The 20,178-nt window shown below is 41.9% G+C and overlaps 1 long non-coding RNA gene across 1 annotated transcript in view; it reads right to left on the bottom strand.

The window, feature by feature from the left end:
* Positions 1–653: 653 nt before the first annotated feature.
* The window catches only part of LOC144819941 (uncharacterized), a 299,129-nt gene continuing 279,604 nt past the window's right edge, over positions 654–20,178 (bottom strand). The window contains exon 4 of the long non-coding RNA XR_013607631.1: positions 654–713. This is a non-coding gene — a long non-coding RNA (uncharacterized LOC144819941). The remainder of the gene's footprint in view (positions 714–20,178) is intronic.

Raw genomic sequence — 20,178 nt, 5'->3', positions numbered from 1 at the left:
TGTGAATCTTTTTCATGAATGGGGAAAAGGACCGGGACTATTTGTCCACTCATCAAATGTTACTTTTACTTATCTGTGTCATGGCAACAGAAATCCTTATATGTTCTTTGGTGTTGAGAGCCAATATTGTACAACAGTTTGGTCTTCCTTTGATAATACTGTAAGGTTATAGTATGATAGTGGTAGTAGAGTTGCTGGGTGACCTTTTCTGTCCATTACTTATTTGATCATATCTATTATTATGTGAGAATTGGTGTCTTCTGTATGTCCTTCCCTTATGACCTTCATGACCTGGTCGAAAACCTGATCCACATGATTATCCTCTGACATTTTGAGGCTCAGTGGAGGGCAGGAAGGAAATCCAAATGATGACATTGACCACTCTGGTAATTGATGGGAATCTTACTTTTCTCTAAGGTCTTGTTTCTTTGGGTTCCTCGTAGTACTTTTCTTGTCATTTGGTAATTTAGTTCCATGTCCTGTTTTGTAGACCACCGGACTGTTGTTTGATATAGAGTTGTACAGGGGAAATAGTCCGTGGTTGGTCTCTAAATATCCCTAGGACCCTCCACCACATTAATCGTTGTAGATTACCTTTTTTATCCCCCACTCTCCTTCCTCAAAAATAAACACATAAAAATACACACCCATGCCTTTTCTTGTCCGAGGGATCACGGTGGCAAGGACAACGTCAAGGGATCACACAGAGGACCCTAGAAGAAAGAACCAAGAACAATTAATACGGACTGTAATCAGTCTGTCTTTTCAAATAAATAAACAAAATATAAAGGAACAGAAGACTTGTGAAGTTGGGTCATTTCTTTATTGTGCCACAGTCCTATTACTATTTTCCCTATTGAAAGGAATAGGAGGGTCATTTATGCTCTGGAAAGAAGCCTGACAGCCCACTTAGTCAGCAGAGGCTATCATCAGATGGAACGCCACTTTATGAATTCAATATCCCCCTCGACAAATGAAGGTTTTTAGAAAAATGAGACTATTGCACCTTCAAATACAATTTTGGTGTCACCCAAAACTGATGTTGACAGTACAGAAGGTTTGGCAAGGGAACTGGCCAATACCCTGTAGGCAACCACTTATGTGCACTATCAAAGTAATGTGCAGTGACGATTGACTGCATCGATAATTGTCAATAGTAGACTAGAAAAACAAAAAATCCCAAAGGTACAATGAAAAATACTTAGTTAACGATAATGAACTTCCATCAGATTCTACATCAATCAAAGGAATCAATCCCTCCTAAACAAAATTGTTCTTTTTTTTTAAGGTTTTATTACAAATATTCATAAATTATTTTCTGCACATTTTGGACATTCACATATGTTTTATTTTTTTTACAATTAACCATGCAAAATATAAATATCAGAAACAGAACTACAATAAATGTAATGTGAAATAACACAATACAATACAGAACATCAATAAATCTACCCACCCATCAATCACTCTCTCTCATTTATACTCCACTCTCATACACTCTTTATGTACAAGTCTAATATAAGTTCATAATAATTTCAGAAAGGCTACAAGGAGCCCATTCCTCTTTAGACCTCCATTGATGCCTTTTGTGGAGGGTACTCCTGTAGATTGGTCAATACGCATTTCATTAGAATAATAGTACTTTCATCCATTTTCTTCATGACCTATTTGTTTATACCTGATTGTGTCATTTTCTGATTGAGACTAGCGTCCTCCGACTTTACAGACTTCGGGTCGCTCCTATTGAGTCCAAATATAAGGGTAATCCTCAAGAAGGTCAGGGCGAGTCCATAGGGATGCAAATGGCAATTGCATTCATGTCACAGCTTCCAAATCTCTTTTCAGCACCATATTGATAATATGTTAGAAAATGGGAGGGAAAAACGTCCATGTTTTTGTTGATATACTGGAGTTCTAAAGTGTAATCGAATAGATCACCATAAATCCGAGGTTGACAAGCAAGAGTCAGAGATCAAAGAAAATATTTATAATGACAGTACCTTGAAAGGAGGTGGATCAAAATGCTTCAAGGATAAGAAGTGCCTTTTGCTTTTTATTATTGAAACTCCTGTTTTTTGTTTTTTTTAAAACCCTATTTTTGCCATACATATGCTGACTCTATTTCTAGGTCAATCCTCAGCTTGTGAAACCTTTGCCAAGGCTTCAGTATCCCAAGCTGTTTAATATGGTATTCAGGGGAATCCAGTATTGCAGTATCCATAGGAATGTTAGTAGATCCATGTAATTCCCATAGATTCTAGTTCGGCTGCACAACTTTGTGCTGATAGAGTTTTCGATTTGGCGCTTCATTGACATTTTGGAGCATATTCACAACAGAATGATGGAGCTTGGTGTTATGCTTCAATTGGTAACGTTGTGCTCAGACATTCTGAAAATGCTGGGATGCGCCATATTTACAATTATATGGTGCACCCCTATGTTTCGTCAAGTGCTGATGCTAAATTTAGCTGCTTAGCTCAAAAGCAGGCACCCTTGCACCATACTGCAAGGGTGCCTCGTTTTAGGGAATGATTGTACATGTGCAGGATGGTGTCCCTTCCTGCACATAAATAATCACAAATGGTGATTTCATAACTTTTGTGTGTGCTGCAGAAAGTGGCACATATAACAGGTGCAATTCGTCATTTTTTTATGATTGTTTATGTGCAGGAAGGGAGACCTTCATGCACATAAACAATCACTAATGGCGATCATCTCTTTCTATGTGTGCTGCGAAATACAGCACACATAGAAACATAAAAAATGAGGAGAAATGACACCAGTTTAAGACCAAGGTTTACGCGCTGCCCTATGTTTACGTCAGCCTTGTAAATAGGGGCAGCGTAAAAAAAAGGGGTTTGCTGAGGAACACCCACTGCAACACCTATTGCCCGCCCCTTTCACACTAAGTGCAGCATGAATGGCGGCATTATTTACAAGGCAGAGTTAAAGCACATTAGGTGGCTAAACGCCACGTTGTAACTGGTAAAGGTGTTATTGTCAACAGAACATCAAAAAAGTGACGTTCTGGTGGCGATAACCTCTTCTCCGAAGCAATATGTCTCAATATTAAAAAACATGCCTTGAATAGCATAATGTTATAATAACGTATGTTAAAGTGTACATGTTCAGTAGCCCACAAGCCATTGGCATTTTAGATGTATTGTTTTCATACCAAAGATGATGCCTGGATGCGCTGAGTACATATGAAAAAACACCGCTACGGAAATAGGGTTTTTGGATAACCTGGAAATGTGCAATGTGGTTGCGTTGCTCAGTGAATGATACTTGCAATGTGACTAACTTCAATTTTCAAAGTGTCCAATGGATGAAGATGGCGTTATCTAAGCTTGACAATGAGGTGTGGTTATGTAGATGCTGCAAGAATAATTGAAAACAAATGGGGCAACTTCAAAACAGCACGAGGAGTTGGAAGAGGAGAGCGTTGAACTAATGGTGACAACATTGTTGTACCCAAAGTCACTGGCACAGATTAGATTGGTAACTTGCTGCCATAGTCCTGGTAATTTCAACTCACATACCTCATTCTGACTACAGCTTCACCATGCGCAGTGTTCTACTGCCCATTTTGAACCCACTTTACAGTGTAATTTTATTTAAGTGATTAAAATGCACGTCATAATTATTGCATTTCATCTCCAGATTTTATCTCCAGATTTTTCGAAAAATATTGAAAATAAAATTTCAATGAGCAATTCATAACATTATTAATATACTTTCTACAGTAACCATGTGAATAAATACATCATTTTCTTACAAATTGCAATTGAACTAATGCTATCAAATAATCTTAGATAACCTCTTCCCTCCAATGTAGAGCAAGCTTTAAGAAATACTAGATCTGCGCTCTCTACATTGTATTAGAGTAGCTGTTAGATGCTCACAACGCTAACCATTGTCATTGGATCTAGTTTATTCTGACACTAAAGCAATTTACCATTCTCCCCAGCCTTGTATATGAATACAGAAAATCCATACTGACAAGGTAAGGAAATACATTATGTTCCCTAGTTAGTGCCTTGATACAAAGCTCCGCTTTAATATTACACATGGGAGCCATGAAATTGCCAAATCACCTTCAGTAGATAATATAGAAAACACTAAGAAAAACGTTCTCTTTTTAGATAAAATGGTTGGTAAAAATGCACTGATGATAGTACCATGGATTTAAAAAGCACACAAATTGGGCAAACAGCAATTATATCAGACACATTATAGCTAAATACTGGCCTACATATTTAAATGCATCAAAGTTTTGCTTATCAGGATAATCCCTTGCAATCAAATTTCCCACTTTCATCAGAGTCCTCGGGGATAGCGGAGACACGTTTATTCAATTGAAGTGCAATTTTTCAGTCTCATAAATAACAAAGTCCACACATTCAATCATATGCAAATGGCAAGGCTAATAGCAAAATGTCTGTGCATATCTTAAAAACTGCTCAGATGAACTGAAGTCATTTAAAAAACACTGGATTATTCAGTGAGCGTGTGTGTGTGCAGTTTCTTGTTCGTGTGTTGATTATGATGCATCGGAAAGAAAGGAAGAGGCTGTATTTTCGTAAATAAAGCCTAAATTGAGAATTTTCAATTCACCACGTTGCCACTATGTGAACATATCCACAACAAAGACAAAAAAATTGCCGCAAAACTAAACTCTAAAATAGACTGCGTACAGGTTGTTCCTAAAAAGATGTGCTCAGCTTTCAAAGGAAAGCTATAATTAAGTTTTGATTTTGCTAAATGTCCTTAAGCTACAATTAGAAGTATGATACTTTTAAACTTGTAAAGGTGATAGACTCATCCATAAAAGAAAAAAAATATTCTTTATCTCATTTTCACAACTGGAAAGTCCATCTGCGTTGCCAAGTCTCCGTCTGTCTGTCTATCTATCTATCTATCTATTCAAGTATGTATATGTGAATTTATATATATATATTTATATATCTATATATTCACTAACAAAACATAGGTTTCAGGCCTTATATAGTTAGGAATTAGCATTTAAAAAACCTTGCAAATTCACTGAAATAACCATAGGTTTCAGGCCTTATAAAGTTAGGAGTTAGCATTTAAAAAAACTTTAAAATTCACTCAAAAACTATAAGTTTAGGGGGGTTATACTTAGCTGGACATTTCACTCATACAAAACCATTGAAATTGCTCCTATACAGTTAGTTGTACTAACTATATTTCGCGCACCCGCAATCCACTGCTGATGATGTCACATATTACATCATTCATAACATGGTCAGTGACATCACTGATGACATCTCAAATTACATCAATGATGACATCACTGATGACATCATCCAGTGAATGTGGTTTACTTCGTTATTTAAATATGCATTATATATATATAGCAATTTGCATTGAAGTATGAGTGGATATATAAAAATAAATATTTGGATGGAGGACATTAACAATTTATAGTGTCTCACTAAATATAGTGGATAGTGACTAAACTGTGTGAATATCTGTATCACTTTGTCAGTTGTTGTGTAAACTGGTTCTCCAGTTGATTACTAGCTATGTGAAAGTCTATATTAGTTATTGATTAGTTAACTGAGTATTTGTAAGGGAGAGTGAATGTGTGTGTGGTTCGGTGGAGGGTGTGTGACTGCCCAAAGATGTGTGAATAGTTGATTCAGTAGATATATGAAGTAAAAACTACATGTTCTAACAGTTGTTTGGGTGAGTAAATATCTTTATGGGTGTGGTGATGAGAAAATATATTTCTCAATGGTACATGTCCAACAAACTAGAAAAATAAAAGGCAGTGTATTTGTCAGTTGTTGTATATAAATAGGTATACATAAGACTCAATGATTGAGTGAGTGACTGTATGGATAACTGTATACTTGTAATAATGATTTTATAATACACTAAGTATGACTTACTATCTAAATGAATAGATGAAGTGGTGTTTGTATAAGTGTGTAGCTAAGTAAGTTTGAAGTATGATCCATTGTTTGCATATGTGAGTAGGATGACTTCATCAGTGAATAGGTTGTGTGCTGGTGTGTAATGTCGATATAGGTGTATAAGTATTTTTGATAGTGTTCTATTGTTCATTGACAGCATGTATGAATGAATCTGCAGGTAAGTGATTAGATGTGTGTATACATCTAGAAATCAATGAGTGGGTTTTTAGATACTTGTATTGCTTTGTCAATGGATTCAAATATGATACTCTGTATTTTACAAAGAGTGATGAAAGATTTTACTAGTGTATGAAAAGGTGTATGTGATTGTCACGTGGATGATGTCATCAGTGATGTCATCATTGATGTAATTTGAGATGTCGTCAGTGATGTCACTGACCATGTCATGAATGATGTAATATGTGACATCATCAGCAGTGGATTGCGGGTGCGCGAAATATAGTTAGTGCAACTAACTATATTGGAGAAATTTCAATGGTTTTGTATGAGTGAAATGTCCATCTAACTATAACACCCCTAAAACTTATAGTTTTTTTTGTGAATTTTAAAGTTTTTTAAAATGCTAATTCCTAACTATATAAGGCCTGAAACCTATGGTTTTTTCAGTGAATTTGCAAGGTTTTTTAAATGCTAATTCCTAACTATATAAGGCCTGAAACCTATGGTTTTTTCAGTGAATTTGCAAGGTTTTTCAAATGCTAATTCCTAACTATATAAGGCCTGAAACCTATGGTTTTTTCAGTGGATTTGCAAGGTTTTTTAAATGCTAATTCCTAACTATATAAGGCCTGAAACCTATGTTTTTTTCAGTGAATTTCAATGTTTTTTTAAATGCTAATTCCTAACTTCATCAGGCCTGAAACCTATGGTTTTTTCATTGAATTTCGAAGGTTTTTTAAATGACAATTTTTAAATGTATTAATTGTTGTTATTTTTTTATACTGATTTACCACATTTTTGCAGGCAGGTGCTCAGAGGGCACGCCCCCTTTTTACAACACTCTGCAGTGCAGCTCCATGGCGCTTACTGGAGATACCTGTTGGACTAGTTCCCTCTAGGGGACCTCTGGATTGAACAGGAATTAATTCCCCAACTTAAACTGTGCAAACGCGCCCTGTAGAGTGTTCTAAATTGGGGGATTAAGTTCCCTTGCATACTGGGGGTCCCTGGGGGCCAACTAGCCCACCATGAGGCTCCATTATGCGCCAGGGGGCTGCGTAGCTTTTCCCCGGGGGCGGCAGTCCCGGGGGCAGTGTAGGGGGGGATTGGGGCCCCCCATACTTCTTTATCACTATGCCCCGCGATTACCCTGCCCCCTTTTTTAGTTCTACACGTTTGCTTTTCTGCTTTCTTGTGCCTCAGTCTACCAAGGCACAAGATGGCTGCCATCAATTTCTGTTTTGGAGTGTTGACAGACAGTGGCAGCCAATCAGCATGCAGCTCCCCTTGCATACTGGGGGTCCCTGGGATTTTTGAAAAAATAAAAATAAAATTTGCCTTGGGGGTCCCTGTGTGACCACCTGAGCAGGCCTAGGGGGTCAGGGTGCTTCTACCCTGCCCCCTTTTTGAGTTCTACACGTTTGTGTTTCTGCTTTCTTGTTCCTCAGTCTACCGAGGCACAAGATGGCTGCCATCTATTTCTGTTTTGGAGTGTTGACAGACAGACTGAGGCACAGGAAAGCAGAAAAACAAACGTGTAGAACTCAAAAAGGGGGCAGGGTAGAAGCACCCTTACCCTCTAGGCCTGCTCAGGGGGTCCCACAAGGACCCCCAAGGCCCCCCCCCAAAAAAAAACGAAAAATCGCGGGGTGCTCGCACGGTGCGCGCTTATAGAGATATACATTTTTTCGCTTTTAATTTTCTCAGGGACTACTGGAGGGATTTACACTATTTAACCAAAAGCGTGATTTGCGTACCAGACTCTACCATTTTGCCAAGTTTGGTATAACTCCGTTCAGCGGTTCGGGCTGTAGCCGTGTCTAAAGGTCCTCTGGAAATTAACATAGGAAAAACACGTTTTAGGACCCCCCTTTTCTCTCGGCCCCCGCTTGACGAATCTACCCGAGACTTTCAGGGAAGAAGCGGAGCGGAACGGGCCATCTTCTTTGAGAAATTCGCGAACATTCAACAACCGGCGCCAAAGTTATTCTCAATAGAGTGTTGCGGATTTCCTATGGAAACTAGGTCCTAACTATATATACCTACTGGCGACTGCCAGTAGGTTATATATATATATATATATATATATATATATATATATATATATATATATATATATATATATATATTCACTGAAAAAACATAGGTTTTAGGGGTGTTATAGTTAGCTGGACATTTCAATCATACAAAACCATTGAAATTCCTCCGTTATAGTTAGTTTTACTTACTGTAACTCTCGTGCCCGCAATCTACTGGTGATGATGTCACATATTGCATCATTCATGACATGGTCAGTGACATCACTGATGACATCTCAAATGACATCACTGATGACATCATCCAGTGAATGTGGTGTGGTTCCATATTTCAATTTGTATTATATATATAGCAATCTGCATTGAAGAATGAGTGGATGTATAAGTGTCTGGATGGAGGATTTAGTAGCAGTGTAATTGATTGTTTACTTGAATAATTTATAGTGCCTCATTAAATATATTGGATAGTGACTAAACTGTGTGAATATGTGTATTACTTTGTCAATTGTTCTATAAACTGCGGCACCATTTGGTTACTAGCTACTTGAAAATCTATATCACTTTCTGATTAGTTAACTGAGTATTTGTATGGGAGAGTGAATATGTGTGTGGTTCGGTGGGGTGAGGTGACTGCCCAAAGATATGTGAATAGTTGATTCAGTAGGTATATGATGTTTAGACTACATGTTATAACAATTGTTTGGGTGAGATAATATCTTTATGGGAGTGATAATGAGCAAATATATCTCTCAATGATACATGTACAATAAAGTAAAAAAATAAAAGCCACTGTGTGTGACATTTGTTGTATATAAAGAAGTATACATATGACTAAGTGATTGCATCAGTAAGTGTATGGATAACTGTATACTTCTAATAGTGATTTTATAACACTAACTATGAGTAACTATCTAAGTGCTGTTTGTATAAGTGTTAGGGGTAGTGTTTTAGGTTTTAGGGTAGTGTAGTGGTGTTTGTGAACTGAACGGGTTGTGCTGGGGATAGATTTAGTGTTTAAGGTAGTGCAGTGGTCTTTGTGTGGAGTAGGGGGTAGTGTTGATGGTAGATTTAGCGTTTAGGGTAGTACACTGGCGTTTGTGTAGTGTAGGGGGTCTTGCTGAGGGTAATGTTTTAAGGTTTAGAACAGTGCAGTGGTGTTCATCTACTGTAGGGGGTAGTGTTTTAGGGTTTAAAGAAGTGCAGTGGTGTTTATGTACTATAGAAGCTCATGCTGGGAGTAGTGTTTTAAGGTTTAGGGTAGTGTAGTAGTTTTTGTGAAGTGTAGGGGTATGTATTAATATTACACTATGACCACCCAAAGCACAATTATCACTACTAACCATCAAAACATTTCAGGTGAAGTTATCAGCAGAATGCTAGGAAAACATTTATCAAATGAAATGCTTCTAATTAAGTACATTTCAAATCATTACATGCAGTGTCCCACAAATGATATTACCACAACAGTAAGTCTCCCCAACTTACATTTAAAGTGGATAAACATGTTTCATGTGACAGACCTATAGGCCAACGCTGCAGCTTCCACATGCTTCAACACCCTCCACATACTCAGCAAGACCTTCAAATAGACCCACCCCCCGAATCAAGGAAGACCATCACCCAAACACTCATCACCAGGAGGCTGGACTACAGGAACGCCCTCTATACCGAAATCAACAAATGTCTACTCCATAAAATTCATACTGTCCAGAACACCGCAGCCAGACTCATCCTCAGAATCCTACAACAAGACCACATTACCCAGCATAAACAAGCACTCTACTTGCTCCCCGTCGAAAAATGAGTGACCTTCAAGCTGCTCACACATCTATAAAGCCCTCCACAACACCAGACTCCAATTTCTCAATCTCCTTCTAAGCCCCCAAAAAAAAACCTCCACTTCGCTGACTAGGCCTTGGCCGAAGTTCTCTGTATCCACAGAACCAGACAGGAGCACACCCTTCGCCTACATCATGGCCAAGACCTGAAATGAACTCCCCCTCAGCATCAGAAGAACCCTCACACTGAAAGCATTCAAGAAGACCCATAAGACCTGGCTTTTCGAATCACGAAAGCTGCACAAATCCCCCTCACAAACTCCCCCAGCGCCTGTGAACCCTCACAGGTGAGTACTGCGGTCTATTCGTCCCTAATTGATTAATTGATACGCCACCACAGTGTGTGTTTGAGTGTTATCAACAGGCCCTGCCATTCGTTTGGTTGTCTGTACTCTTAAGGGTAGTGAAATGAGCAGTACTACCTTCTTTAATATACACAGAATCTCTGAGATTGGCTTGGTTTGGCTTCACCTCTGAGAGCTACTTTCAGAGTGCTGGTGAGCTACCAGTAGCTCCTGAGCTACAGGTTGGAGACCCTTGGTATGTATAGAGAGGGGGAAATTGTAGTCCTGAAGCACAAATGTGAAGGTTATTACACAACTACATGCATAAAACATAGCACTTTGAATCACTCCATTCCCTAACGCCTGGCTCACTGCATGAGTACATGCTTACTGACTGAATGATTACATAAAAATATGTAAAGACACTGGGTGAATTCCTAATTGGTTGATTTTTACTATAGTGAATGAATTGCTACATGGTACTGAAAAACTCATTTTGAAATTGCAACAGCAATCACACTGTGTTTGCTGAAGTATATAGATAGTGACTGGGGAATTGTAAGCCTATAGCACAAGTGTGAAGCTGGTTACACCACTACACGCATAATGCATAGTAGTTTGAAGCAGTGCATACCCTAAAGCCTGGCTTACTGCACGAGTATAAGTACTTATGTAACTGCAAACACATCAACAAACCAAATCATTCTCTCTCAATTTTGCCAAATGGACCCTGATTCATAGTGTGATTCTAGACAAATAATAGTAATCCTTGCAGTCTATAAAGAAAGATAAAAAATATTAGATAAGCAAATGTAATAAAACTCGCAGTAATGGAATTAAATAAATTAATAGTCGGATATAAAGTAGAATACTGAAAGTTTAATACAGAGTATAATTCAGAGTATATACAAGGAAAATAGGGCTTTAGGGTAATGAAGAATAATAAAAAAAGTTTTACAAAAAAAGGGAAGTTACTACAATGATAAGTCGAAAAAAAGGGAATGAATGTAAATACTCGTATTAAAAAAAGTAACCTATAGAAATGCTTTAATAAGAAAAACAAATTTAAATAAAGCATTTTAGAAATTATACGAAAGGTAAAAAGTATGGAAAGAGGCATATTTACATAAACACGTGACGCACTAAAACAGACGAAATGAGAACACCTGTCAACTGAAAAACGTGACTTAAAAGTAGGAGGAGCAATAAATTTATCCCATAGAGTGTTAAGTAACCAAAAGGTATATTAACCACACCCGTGGGAAAATTAGTTTCGTTTTAGAGAATTAATATGGGCGAAGAAACTACGAGCAAGGTTAAGATTCGGGGCTGCGGAAGCATCTTGAGAATATCTTTCATTTCCTCAGAGGGAACATATTGTTAATGTATATTTAAAAATACATTAAACTTAATCTTCCTTCTAGAGGAATTGGATGAATTTCAATGGGAGGAAGGACAACATATTGAAGAGAAGTAAATTATCTGAATGGGTATATGTTTGATATTTTTTAAAAAGAAAGCAAAAAATGTAAATGATTAAAGAATGTGGAATGATTAAGTTTAAATGTGATATAATAACAAGTTGACGAAGCAACCATTACAAGAAATAGAAGGTAATTAACGAATTACTACGTGCAAAGTAATAATTTGGAGCAAAACCATCATCTTGAATTTATCTTTTATTTCCACAGAGGGATCATATTGTTAATGTATATTTTAATTTATATATAACTTTATGGTCCTTCAACTGGAGTTGAATGACTTTCAACAGAGGATTTCAAAACATAATAAATAATATTTTTTTTAGTATGCAAGTATTTCTTAATGATTGAAAAATGCAGTATAAATAAACTATTGACGAAAAAACGAAATACTTTGGAATACAAGAGAATACTCTTTATCTTCTAGAGTGAAAAAAGGGCTAAAAGCATTTTTATTGAGTAGTACTTTCTCCAATTTTTACTCGTGAAGAACAGGAGGATTATCTTCGCAAGCACTTTTTTTGAAAAAAATAATATAATTGTGGCTTTAAATGTTAATAAATCTTTACATTTTTAAAAATGATTATTAAATGTAATATTGAAATGAAATGTACATAAAAAAAGAAAGATGAAGTAGTGAGGGAGTGTTTGTCGTAGCACTTCTATTCTACTTTATCTGAAAGTAAAAAAAGTCAAAACATTTAAATAAAAATAATGGGCAACACTTACTTAATGTAAACATAAGGAATGAGTGCTTATGATAAAATAAAATAAATGTGGTCCAACACATGATACCAATAATTGAAAAAAAGGTTTTGCTTTTCACCCATGTGATGAATATAAAAGACTCAATAAAGATATTTTGAAAACTTGTGCATTTTTCTTTCAAGGATGGTTTGAAGAATTATACATTTAATGAAAGGACAAAGGACTCAACACTAAAGGAGAAAAGTCAGCACAATTATGATAGAATTGAAAAGAGAATAATATTTTTAAATACATTCGCAGTCAACAAACTCGTAAGCACAGTAGACAGTTTAAATTAAAAACACCCTACCACAACTGGGGGCATATTATCAAGGAGGGTTTGAAACGCATTGTAAAATAGAGTGCGTCACAAAATGGGCTACGTACATGGTGAGGGTATGGTAACGTCACATAGAAAAAACAAGCCAATAAACATTAAGATCAGGAAGGTAGAGTTAACCACACAAAAGCGCCAATCAAATATTTTTCAAAATCTGCGCAAGAAAACGGATTTGTCGGTAATATATCCTCACAACCAATGAAAAAGAGGTGTAGAAAGTTACTGTTTTTAACATACGAGCAAATCAGATGACCTCACAAGTACACGCAGCGAGAGGCAATTATTAAACATGACTTCCTTTCGCAAGACCCGAAAGTCTTCTTGCAGAATAAATATGCTGCTGCCGCCGAGCACTCGCAAACCAAAAATCCTCGCATCACACGCTTGTGGACCACAAAGTGCTCACTTACACCCAAAGATCAATGCATCGCACGTTTGTGGGCTTTTCGAATGCTCGCTAACCCCGGTTCCTCGCATCGAGATTATCGCATCATGACATCGCAGTGCAGGCGCCGTGTGTCCGTCATTTTCATCGCATCACACCCGGAGCGTCCCTCCCTCTGGAGCGCCATTTCTTCTCATCGCAACAAGGTTGCACCCGCAACAGGCTCAGCGCATCATCCTCCCTTGCGGCCAGGATTCAACTCATCGCTGGCCTTGCATGAAGAAGTTTGTCGCTGTGTCCCGCACGCTTCCGCAGATCGGCGCATCCTGTGGCAACGATTTAACGCATTGCCGCCCTTGTGTGAGGAAAATCATCACTACAGCTTGTTTGCGACATTTTATTTGATTTGCTACGAAATCCAGGTACTTTGTAAGTAAAAGGGTCGCAAAGATCACTGCTTTGAACTGCACTCCTATTTGCACACTTTGAACTCTTTTTTTACAGCATTTCAAGGATAACGCTATTTTACAGTATTGTGGCTTTTTAACATTATTGGTCTTGTGTTAAGTCTATATATAACGATACTTATTTTTTATAACTACTTGTGTGGTGTCCCTTTGTAGTGTTCCTCACTGTGTTACTGTGTATGATCATAGATACTTTACACACTGCCTCTGAGATAAGCCTAGCTGCTCGTGCTTCGTTACCACAGGGTGGAGCAGGGTTATCAAAGGGTGTAGCCTCCTTACTCTGATTTAGGAAGAAGGGTCCCTACTTGGACAGTGGCCAGCCATTGCCAACTAGAGACCCCCATTTCTAACAGACAGTGAACGCATCCATGCAGTAGGGAAGATCTCGGTCATGTAGCTGTGTCATCCCCCCCCTGTAAGTGGAATCGGAAGCTGAGTGGGCAGGTTTAACGTACGCCACTCCAGCATAGGAGTGTGCATAAATAGGCCGGGGCTCTGGGTGTAGTTCACTTCTGGGAAGGCCAACGCATCTCCCAGAGCAGCAGCCCTCACCCTGCCATGAGGCTGCCACTGTGACCGCCGGCCTGCTTGACACAACCCCCCTGCGAACCCAGAGGCACCACACTGCAGAGTTATGTCTATGCTGGCTACTGCCTTCGATGTACACTGTGGACAGCAGGGCTCACAATTCAGATTGAGTCGCGATTGCAGATGATGCAGGCCAGTAGGCAAGAGACATTGCTCCCAGTGCGGCCCACCCGGACCACGTATCTTTGCAGACTGCACACACGCTGGTTGCCTACGGTGCCACTAACTCAGTGCACCAGAAGTCATCACCACGTAGCCTTCTTAAGGCAGAGTTCATTAGACAAAAGACATTGCTACCAGTGTGGCCCACTCAGACCACGCATCATTGCAGGCTCCGCACGTGCTGAGTGGTTCTGGTGCCACTAACTCAGTTCACCACAAGTCCTTGCCACATAGCCGTATTAAGGCAGAATTCATTAGACAAAAGACATTGCTACCAGGGCAGCCCGCCCAGACCACGCATCATTGCAGGCTGTGCACACACTGAGTGCTTCTGGTGCCACTAACTCAGTGCACCACAAGTCAATGCCACGTATCCTTATTAAGGCAGAATTCATTAGACAAAATACATTGCTACCAGTGCGGCCCGCCTGGACCACGCATCATCGCAGGCTGCTCACACGCTGAGTGCTTCTGGTGCCACTAACTGTACAGCTCAATTCAACGCCACCTGGCTGTGGGTTTTTGCTGACCGCTGCCTCGAGCCCACACTGTGGATAGCAGGGCTCACAATTCAGATCGAGTCGCAATTGCAGATGACGCAGTCCAGTAGGCAACAGACATTGCTACCAGTGAGACCCGTCCGGATCACGTATCATCACTGGCAGTGCACACGCTGAGTGCTTCAGGTGCCCCTATTCTTTTGGGTATGATTTCAGATCTGCTTCCCCGACCTCAGTGCACCACAACTCATGGACCCTTAACGATAGAATCTTGTGTGTAATATTTCACATCTGGTGCCCCTACCTTTGTGCAGCACAAGTCATAGACCCTTTATGATTAAATCTCTGTGTATGATCCGATAATTACTGTTGTACTTGTTGCCAGCACGGGGAACAGCGTTTACAACGCAACTTTTACCACGCACTACCTTTACCACGTAACTTTTACAACGCAAGTCGTTACAACAAGTTTAATTTACTATCCAAAACCTTCCCTACTATCCACGGGGACTGGAGTTTAAATAGTAAATTAAACTATTCACTATCGAGCGCCCCCAACGCAAGTCATTGTAACGACTTGCGTTGTAAAAGTTGCATGGTAAAGGCATGCGTTGTAAAAGCATGCGTAGTAACGACATACATCCGCACCAACCATTCCCTGAGGGCTGGCTTACACTCACCCCACATTCACCCAGCAAAGACGTCACTGGACATGTGACCCTGGTAATGAAAAGGGGCTGAGTGCACATGCCCATACCCAGTTCCACTATCTATCTATATCACATTACATTGTACTGTGGACAGCGCACGCAACTATGTTACCTCTGGCAGTGGGCAAAACCTCATTTATGTAACTTTGTCTCGGTCATTGAATAAGTACATTGGTAGAGACTGGATCATTAGAGTACTGCAAAGAGAGTGTATAGTGAATTTATAAGTGCATGGGGATTGGCGGAGTGATTGGATAAGTACATACATAGGCGGGGCCTAACCCCCGAGCACAAGCTTGGCTCTAACTGGCTGCCCTCCATGTGCCAAAAACGGCAATATGGGCTTTGCATGGCCCTGTATAGCTACAGCTGGAACACTCCACTGAATGTGCAATAAGCATTCATATCAACACAGATATCTCATGTGCACGATCTTTATGTGTGGAAGTATGGATGAATGTAGGGTCAGTGATTCCCCCTACCTTTCATGTTGGCTATGTTGTGGGACTTGGGTCATAGGGTGTCACATTGGCGCTTGTGGCCCGCTTGGCGCCAACACTACAACAGAGACGCCCACATCAGTTGATTCCTCATACAGCCCAGGATTGAACCACACCAGAGCTCTGAAGTCATTGTTTACAGCCTCACGTAGGACTGGCATACGTCAGGCCAGCCCACTCCGCTTACGCTTACAGGAAGGAACGACAACGCCACATGTCCCAAGTCTTCCCTGTAGTGAACTGCTGATCACAGGTCTAGTTGTCAGCATGCCACAGCCACTCCCTCATGGCTGGTTTACACCCACACCACACCCATGCAGCACAGGCATCACAGGACACATGACCCTGCCAATAAAAATGACCTGAGGCATGTGCTTGACCCCATTTCCAACCTCTCTCGGGGTGTATCCGTGTGGTGAGCATGAGGGCCCAGGGAGATAGGGGTACCGTAACTGCTGAGCGGGTGTGCAGTCTGCAATGATGCCTTGTCTTGGGGGTCCGGACAGCTCAGGTTTTGTGTGCCCTGCTGGATTGCAGTGTAGGCCTGAGCCATCAGACAGCGCGGGCCTACCGCCACTTGGTGTCACCTTGCTGGTAACAGAGTTAGTGGCACAGCTGAGCGGGTGTTCAGCCTGCGATGAAAAGTCGAGTGTACTGGTATGTCCTCTGCCATGGTGAAATCAAGACCCAGCACCAAATGTGAGACCTGGTGGCCTGCGGAGCGGGGCAGCATAATATGGAGGGAGCCCTGTCCACAGGCCCCGGGCTTGGGACTTGCAGCGGCATGTGGTGGGCCCTCTTTTCTACACTCAGGTTGCGAAAGGTGAGCAGAGAAGCTTGTTTGCGTAGCGGCGGGCAGTGACCTTTGGGCAAATGGAATTGGATGGGGTGCAGCAGCCTCGGTACACAGGTTTTGGCAGACACCTCTGGGCAGTGGGAGTGGTGTTGGTGCAGCAGCATGGGTGCGCAGGAGGCAGGAGTGGGCAGACACCTATGGGCAGTGGGAGTGGATGGGGTGCAGGTGCCTGGGTGCGCAGGGGGGGACCGATTTAGGGGTGCGCAATTGTATATACTCTGCCATTACTGATTCCATACTATGTTTCAGATGAGTAAACTTGAGGGCTGCACTATGTCCTGGCATGTGGTTGGAGACACACCGGTGGCGGAAAGGTAAACTGTAAGGGTTTTGTCCACAGTGTGAGCACTCACTCTCCCGCTCCATCTCTTCCTTTCTCTCCCTCAATCTCTTTCTCTCTCACTTCCTCTCTCTCTCTCTCTCATTCTCTAACTCTTGCTCTCTCTCACACTGTTTCTCTCTTTCTCTCTCTCTTCCTCTCGCTCTCACTCTTTCTCTCTCTTCCTCTATCGTACTCTTTCTCTGTTTCTCTCTTCCTCTTTCTCACACTGTTTCTCTTTTTCTTTCTCTCTTCCTCTCTCTCACTGTTTCTCTCTCTCTTCCTCTCTCTCACTCATTCTCTCTTTCCCTCTGTTTTCATCTCGCACAATCTTATCTTGCTTTTCGTCTACCAGGCTGTGATTCACAGATTGACGACCCCCCCCGACACAGACTTCCCGCCACGTGGCGATGACTTCAGTTCCACTGAGTTAGTGCCACCAGAGCTGAGTGCGTGCGCAGCCTGTTATGATGCGTGGCCTTGATACACCATCCTGGCAATCAAGAGCCAATTTGAATTGTGAGCTCGGCTCGACCGTGTGTACACAACGGCTGAGGAGGTTGCTTCGGCATCTGGTGGGACCTCTTACACACACCACGGTGGCAGAAGGTAAGCGGAGAGGCTTGTTTGCGCAGTGGCGGGCAGTCACCTCTGTGCGGTGAGAGTGGATGGTGTGCATCAGCCTAGGTGCACAGGAGCACGTAGACACCTCTAGGCAGTGTGAGTGGATGGGGTGCAGCAGCCTGGATGCGCAGGGACTGGCAGACACCTCTGGCAGAGGGAATGAATGGGGTGCAGCAGCCTGGGTGCGCAGGTTTTGGCAGACACCTCTGGTCATTGGGAGTGGATGGGGTGCAGCAGCCTCGGTGCGCAGGGTTTGGCAGACACCTCTGGTCAATGAGAGTGGATGGGGTGCAGCAGCCTCGGTGCGCAGGGTTTGGCAGACACCTCTGGGCAGTGGGAGTGGAGTTGGTGCAGGAGCCTGGCTGCACAGGAGGGGGCAGACAACTCTGGGCAGTGGGAGCGGATGGGGTGCAGGAACCTGGGTGCGCAGGGGCGGGACAGCGATTTAGGCATTGCTCAGTTGTATGTACACTGCCATTACTAGTTCCATACTATGTTTCAGATGAGTAAGCTTGAGGGCTGCACTATGTCCCGACATGTGGTTGGAGACACACCGGTGGAGGAATGGTAAGCTGTAAGGGTTATGTCCACAGTGTCAGCACTTACTCTCCCTCTCCATCGCTTCCTTTCTCTCCCTCAAACTCTTTCTCTCTATCTCTTCTTCTCATTCACACTGTTTCTCTCTTTCTCTCTTCCTCTCTCTCTCACTCTTTCTCTCTCTTCCTCTCTCTCACTCTTCCTGTTTCTCTCTTCCTCTTTCTCACACTGTTCCTCTCTTTCTCTCTCTCTTCTTCTCTCTCACTGTTTCTCTCTCTCTTCCTCTCTCTCACTCTTTCTCTCCATCTCTGTTTTCCTCTCTCATTCTTTCTTTCTTTCTCTCTCTTCCTCTCTATCACTCTCTCTTTCTCTCTCTCTCTCTCTCTCTCTCTCTCTCTCTCTCACTCGCACAATCTTATCTTGATTTTTGTCTAGCAAGCTGTGATTCACAGATTGACGACCCCCCCAACACAGACCTCCGACCAGGTGGTGATGACTTCTGTTCCACTGAGTTAGTGCCACAAGAGCTGAGTGTGTGCGCAGCCTGTGATGATGCGTTGCCTTGATACACCATCCTGGCAATCAAGACCCAATTTGAATTGTGAGCTCGGCTCGACCGTGTGTACACAACGGCTGAGGAGGTTGCTTCGGCACGTGGTGGACCCTCTTTCAAACACTCTGGTGGCAGAAGGTGAGCGAAGAGGCTTGTTATCGCAGTGGCGGGCAGTCACCTCTGTGCGGTGGGAGTGGATGGTGTGCAGCAGCCTAGGTGCACAGGAGCAGGTAGACACCTCTAGGCAGTGGGAGTGGATGGGGTGCAGCAGCCTGGATGCGCAGAGACAGGCAGACACCTCTGGCAGAGGGAGTGGATGGGGTGCAGCAGCCTCGGTGCGCAAGGTTTGGCAGAAAACTTTGGGCAGTGGGAGTGGTGTTGGTGCAGGAGCCTGGCTGCGCAGGAGGGGGCAGACACCTCTGGACAGTGGGAGTGGATGGGGTGCAGGAGCCTGGGTGCGCAGGAGCGGGACAGCGATTTAGGCGTGCGCAGTTGTATGTACACTGCCATTACTGGTTCCATACTATGTTTCAGATGAGTAAGCTTGAGGGCTGCACTATGTCCTGGCATGTGGTTGGAGACAAACCGGTGGAGGAAAGGTAAGCTGTAAGGGTTTTGTCCACAGTATCAACACTCACTCTCCCTCTCCCTCTCTATCTCTTCCTCTCTCTCACACTGTTTCTATCTTTCTCTCTCTCTTCCTCTCTTTATCACTCTTTCTCTCTCTTCCTCTCTCTCACTCTTCCTCTGTTTCTCACTTCCTCTTTCTCACACTGTTTCTCTCTTTCTCTCTCTCTTCTTCTCTCTCACTGTTTCTCTCTCTCTTCCTCTCTCTCTTACTCTTTCTCTCTTTCTCTGTTTTCCTCTCTGTGGGCCCGATTCACAGAACTAACCTAAGACAAAATCCTAAACTTACTACGATTTTGGTATTCACAGAAGACACTTACTCATTTCGGTATTCACAGAAGTTAGGAGTCCTAACTTTAGGACTCCTAAATGCCTTACGTGAATACCGAAAGTGCTAATGTTAGGATTTTTCTCCGTTTCGGAGTAGTAAACTTAGGACTTCTTACTTTAGGACTCCTAAATGTTGGCAGCCAATCACAGTGAAGCTTGTGGTCAT

Source organism: Lissotriton helveticus, chromosome 2_1 (genome assembly GCF_964261635.1).
Source record: "Lissotriton helveticus chromosome 2_1, aLisHel1.1, whole genome shotgun sequence".
NCBI classification, from domain to species: domain Eukaryota; kingdom Metazoa; phylum Chordata; class Amphibia; order Caudata; family Salamandridae; genus Lissotriton; species Lissotriton helveticus.
This window is presented reverse-complemented; position numbering and strand designations above follow the sequence as displayed.